The sequence below is a fragment of the Fragaria vesca genome, linkage group LG6, assembly GCF_000184155.1.
Source record: "Fragaria vesca subsp. vesca linkage group LG6, FraVesHawaii_1.0, whole genome shotgun sequence".
NCBI classification, from domain to species: domain Eukaryota; kingdom Viridiplantae; phylum Streptophyta; class Magnoliopsida; order Rosales; family Rosaceae; genus Fragaria; species Fragaria vesca.
In genome coordinates this window covers 25799829-25806182 of record NC_020496.1, presented here as the reverse complement: position 1 = coordinate 25806182, position 6354 = coordinate 25799829, and the positions used below count along the sequence as shown (strand labels likewise).

The 6354-nt window shown below is 38.2% G+C and overlaps 1 non-coding gene across 2 annotated transcripts; it reads left to right on the top strand.

Annotated features, from left to right (window-relative positions):
* The first annotated feature begins 3281 nt into the window (after window positions 1–3281).
* On the top strand, window positions 3282–5533 carry LOC101308107. 2 transcript variants are annotated; one of them, XR_185003.1, is made up of 2 exons: window positions 3282–3367; window positions 3919–5533. It is a non-coding gene; the product is annotated as an uncharacterized LOC101308107 (transcript). The 2 variants fall into 2 exon arrangements; XR_185002.1 differs by having other exon boundaries at window positions 3305–3367; window positions 3488–5533.
* Window positions 5534–6354: the final 821 nt, after the last annotated feature.

Here is a 6354-nt window from a genome sequence, read left to right as displayed (position 1 = left end):
AAATCCCATTTTCGGTATCTCTCCAAGAGAAATAAAAATCGTCAAAAATTAAAATGACGTCAAAATACTCCACGACATTAATTATTCAATCGTGAACTTTAGCATGCATTTATTTAAAATAAACGTCCACTCACAAATTAGGCCTAAGCCTGATGTCGATCTGGGGTCTCGTCTGCTCGAGCCTCCTCACGACCTGTTCCAAATATAATATTAATTTCCCAACCAATAATCCAATATTTAATCAAAATAGGCAAAATTACCCGAGAGCCATAATTACGCTCATCATTGCCTAACTTCGATATTCTTACATCGGAACGATCCGAACTTAAATATCATACTCAACAGTCGTAAATACAACCTCCCCAAAATACGACTTAAATCCTACGGCCGGATTCTACATTAATTAACCGCCAAAAATACCAAACTTCGGAAATTCACAAACCTATCCAAATCTCATCCAAAAATTCCATAAATCACACCAATAATATCACCTTAATATTCTACATCAAAAACCACAAAATTTCCCAAAACAGCGGCGGCTCCGCCGGCAGCGGCGGCCGGCGACCAACTCCGGCGACCTGCAAATGCTACCAAATTTTAACATAATCTTCCTCTCAATCTCCTCTACAACTTTCATGACCAACACAAACTCCAATTCTAAGCCTAACCATGTCGATCGAACACAAACAACCATAAATCCCCAAAACTTTCAATTATACAAACCACCCTAACGAAAACGAATTTAGCCGAAACCTTTTGAGGGATTACTCACCTAGATGAGGGCTACAAGTTGAGCCAAAAATCACGACCTATGGTGGCCGGAGGACGGAGCTCCGACGAAGACACAGTCGGCGGTTCCGACGGCTTTTTCTCCTCTCCGGCGGGTTAGAGGCTCGGGGGCTAGGCCGGGGAGGGAGAGGAGGTGACGGGGGTCCGATCTGGGCTGGAGCGGCGGCAGCTGGTGGCCGGACGGCGGCGGGCTGCGGTGGTGAAGTTTCCCGGGTGGAGGGAGAAGAAATGCGGGTGGGAAGAGAGAAAACGGGAGGGAGAGAGAGAGAAAGGAAGAAGAAATGGGTTGGGCTCGGCCCAGCCGACCCAACACCCCTTTTTAACCCAAACTTCCAAAATAAAAACACCCCGAAAAATAATACCCGAATAAAAATTACCTTTTACTAGCTAAAATTTACTATTTTTTACCGTCTTCGTATTTCCTTAATACGAATAATCCTCCGAACATAATCGTCCCCGAAACCCCTCTAGGGACCAATTAAACTATTTACTCATGGTCAAGACGGTAAAATTCTTATTATAATCACGTTAGTAAATAAGGTAAAAATATAAGGGTCGGGATGTGACAATAACACACTTGAACGAAACTGTATCTATTTTGCCTTGACTATTCCTAAGCATCTATAGATAAGAGCATCAAACCTATGAGGTATGGGGTGTTTTCCTTGACTATTCCCAAGCATCATCCATGTCGAGAAGCGAATAAGACTATTTGGTTCACACCAACTCCTTGGAATTAGGTCTCACAAGGGGAGAATCGAATGAGAAGAACAAATCGGAGAGAATCCTCTTTCCCCAACCTGTATTTTATGTTTTGGGCTCGATGATAATGTAACTATATATATGAAGGTATGAGGATGATTGGCAATCTTTTACCATGCAAAACACTTGAAGTTACTATCTTGTGAACAAGAACAAGTTGCCGCAGTCACTAACTCATCCCTCATGGTCTCAGGTAAAACATGCATGTGCATATCATCTGTTTTTCACAGAGGCTAGCAGCTTCGCTTGCTATCCTAGTGTTGAGTCATTTGTTGTCTTAAATTTTCAAAGACCCTGTTACTTTAGATTAATAGGTCTTTGTTGTTTTCAAATTCAAATTGGCAACCGAGTTTGTGGGAAGTGTCTTGGCGCTCAAATTAGTCTAAGGGTTGAGATCTTCTTATTATGCCAACCCGTGACCAAATGGTTTGATGCTTAGATTTTATGATACATTATCCAATGAATAGCTGGTCTATGTTTGATTCAATGACCAGTCATTATCGGCTGTGTCAAGGTCCACTAATGGATTGCGTAATAGGTTTTATAACCTTATTGCTCCTTGTTTTGAATCAATCTTGTTTTATAACCCGTGACCAAATGGTTTGATGCTTATTAGATTTTATGATACATTATCCAATGAATAGCTGGTCTATGTTTGATTCAATGACCAGTCACTATCGGCTGTGTCAAGGTCCACTAATGGATTGCGTAATAGGTTTTATAACCTTATTGCTCCTTGTTTTGAATCGATCTTGTTTTAGGAAATGTATCTTTGTCTTATTGAGTTGGCTTGTGTTAACTCTCATTTTGGTTACATCACTTTCAATATTGTAGCCAAACACTTATGTCCAAAACCTTTTCTGAATCAACTTGATAGGTCAGCTTGCATCATCCTTTGATGTCTTGTCTGCCTATATATATCTATACCTTTGGCTTTGCTCAATGGTTGTTGAAAATTGTCTTATTACGTTTTCTTTGTTGAGTCTAGTTTTAACTTGCATTGTTCATGCTGCTCTAAGTCTTCCCAGTGATATATCAATTAAAATGATTGACGTCAATAATTAATTTTCTTAACTGAGATTACAATTCATTTAGATATATATATGTCTTAGATTCTGCCTTCAATCTCAATATAAATGAAATCCGTAAACTACAAAGCCATTCATGAGATCGTTTCACAAATAAACACATGCAATTGCAATGACTAAAGGACTAAATATATAAGCCATTATAGTCTTGTGTTATTATGGTCTGTCACTAAAGGTCTAAATTATATTGTTCTCTCACTAAAGGACTTCTTATGGTCTTGTGTTATTAATTGAAAAATTGAACATGTAAAAGCACCGGGGGAGGGTTGTTTAAGGAGAAATTTTTCAGTCCTCCCGGAGGACCACTTGGCGTTGCCTAATGGTCCTTCTCACCTATAAAATATTGACATGTGGCACTTTTTTGACAACTCGGAAGAAGGTGAATTCATTATGTTTTCAACTGCAGTAAAACAATCCCGTTAACTATCGCCATTAAGTGATACATACTATCAAATAAATCCTGAACTTTATTCATCATCTCCCTTGGTCTGCCTTTCTGTGTTCTTTTCAGAATGAAATTCATCGGTTGTAGACTTGTACATAAACACAAGAAGCTCTGGGTTCAATTAAAGCCTCGTCGTCACCCACAAGACCGATTTTGTCTACCAATTGGGACTTTCAGTCCCCCGCAGCTATTACCCCATCTCTTCCACCCGTCCCCCAGATTCGAAGAGCTCGACACCACCAACATGCTTCTCCATCAGAAAATCATCTTCTTGGGCTCTCAGGTTTCTTCTCTCTTCTCATTTCCCAATTGTTTTTCTTGTTCTTTGGGTCTTGCTAGTTTTTGTTGATTTTGGTTAGAGAATTGAATGATTGTGATGAGACTCACTTTTCTGAGCGATTAGGGAGCGATTAGATCATGAAAAGAAAAATAAATTGAGAATGGAAGAATTGAGTTTAAAGAAAGAGAATTTGGGAAACGAAATCCGCACAAACCGAGCAATCGAGCTGACTTTGACAGAGGTGAGTATTCGACGATTTTGATTAGTTATACAGAATTGATAGAACTTTGACATATCTTTCTTCTTGAGTATGTTGTTTAAGGGATTTGATTTCTACACCCAAGTGAGGAATATTATATTAAGGTATCCTATATTCATATTGGAATAATAGTGTGAATGGTATATGAGCATAATAGTGTGAATTCCAGTAAAAGCTTTGTGGATTTAGAATTTGAAGTTGAGGTTTTATTTTTTATTTTTTTGGATTTGAATTTTGCAGTTTGTGAGATTTTACTGTTTGTTGATGTTGTTTTGTTATCCTTTTCATGTCAAAGTCCAATGTATGATTTAGCATGTCAGATTTGCTGAACCTTTGGGTAGTTAGAACATATGCCAAAGTCTCCAATGGACGGGGTGCCATTAGAAAGTAAACATACCACACTGTTATCAGCCCTTGACCACCATTTTACACATTTCGGACCAACTCTTTGATTGCGTGTTTTCTCTGCTATGTACTCAGATGTATTACAGCTATAGGGATAGCTGCATCACCAAAAGTAGTTCATTTTTTTACCAGCAAGGTCACACATAATACTTCATTTTGGATTAGTCATTTACTTAGCCATTTTGTCAAATATGGTTCTGTTGAGAAATACCAGGATGGCAACTAACTAAGCAACAAATATTTGGATGATCCTTCTGGAAACAACTATATAGTTGGTTTGCAAGCTGCATGAAAGTTTGGTGCTACATTCAAATTGGTTATCATTTGATTATGACACTGCGTCTAGTGTTTGATGAGTTTATAGATGAGGTAGTGCTACATTTTTTGTTATGTGATGCATTCTTCGTTATGTGCCACAAACATAACCGGTGACGTGAATGTGGAAAAACGTTTTCAATGGCATTTGCCATTGCCTGGCATCGATAAGTGAAAATAGTCTTCGGTCTTTTACCATCCATCGCTTCTAAGAATGTCTCAAATAACCAAATAAATGAAGAAGTCGTTCATCTAGCAAGAAGGCACAACCAAACAAAACATTTTTCCAATGTTGGTTAACGCCAACGAAAGGTGCACAATCATGTTATATTTATTGGTTTTATAAGTAGTATCAAATACTACTACATCGCCAAAGCATTCAAAGTCGGTTTTCGACTTTCCATCTCTCCAAAAAAAAGTTTGTCATCCAATTCTCTTGATCAACTTGCACGGTGTAGAAAAACATGGGATCTTCAATTTGCTTTTTCTTGAATAAGTTTATCAAGCTCTGAGCGTCCCCTACTTCAAGCATCTCCATTCTCTCTCTGCTTACAAAATTATAGCAGTCGGTTTTTGTAAATCCAACATTTTGAGATCCCTTGACTTCTTCTGCTAAATATGAATAAGTAGTGCCAGTACTCATGCCTGCGCTTTTCATTGATCTAAGCTTTTCATTGATCTAATCACCCCCTTATGAGCTACTAATAGTTTTCGATTAGAGCGCAAATACTTTCTTTCTTCTGGGTCTGCAAGTTTGTGGTTGTGTTTAGGAACAAAGAGAGTCACTTTCCATAAATTATTCTCTTGCGATCCGAATCGAATTTTCACTGGGCAACCAGTTCTAGTTTCAAGCTTGTGAGTCTTGTTCACTTCTGAAAGGTCACTATCTAGTTTGAAACCTTCTTTGGAACAACAATAATTCACTTGCCTGACAACATTGTTGGTTTTCCTCCTCTTGTCTATCCGAACACTAAACCCTATTCTGACACCATACTCACAGTAGAGGTCGTATGCTTCTTCCTTGCTATTCACCGTTACTCCAAACAAATTTTCATCATTACTAGCTTGACGATTCACAATCATCGGATGTTTCTCCAAATCAGATGTAATGATATCTTTCTCATTGTCCTCTATATCAATCACTGTGTATATATACAACTTGTCAGAGAAGAAGCAACCCAGTTGTAATGGAAAAAAGAAGAAGAAAAACTCAACCCGATTCGCAAAAGAAAATAAGAAAAAATAAGAAGAGAGGAAGATGTTTGTTTACCTTGATTACAATCATTGTCTGCCATATTGCACACGTCTTGTTGGAGACAAGTTGCAGTTGTAAACCTTGCTTTCCCTAAGATTCTCCAAGGTGATGATTGGTTTGCGAGGCTTGGAAGGCAGAGCCACGAATGTTGTGGGTTGATTCCTTGCACTACCAGGACAAGCACTTTAGCCGACGAGCCATCGTCGGCTAAGATTTCGTCGGGAAAAGGTCGTCTGCGATGACTTTAGCCGACGAAAAAAAAAATTTCGTCGGCTATAGTCCCACAGTTTAGCCGACGAAAAACATATCGTCGGTTTTTTTCCCAGACTTTAGCCGACGAAATAATTAATATATTCGTCGGCTAAAAATTAAAAAAATAACTATAGCCGACGAAATATAATCTATTTCGTCGGCTAAACCTTATAAAATAATTTAAAAAATAACTATAGCCGACGAAATATAGTCTATTTCGTGGGCTAAACCTTATAAAAAATTAAAAAAATAACTATAGCCGACGAAACATGTCATATTTCGTCGGCTAAACCTTATAAAAAAATTAAAAAATAATATAGCCGACGAATATAGTATTTAAATATCGTCGGCTAAAGTTGCTGGTTTTTAAAAAAAAAAACTGCAGAAACTTCCGGCCACCTCCAATCACCACCAAAATTGGACAGAATCTTCCTCTCAACATTTCGAACAACTTTCTAGAAGAAGTCGAAGCCCAATTCTAAGCCTAAACAGGTCAATTGAATA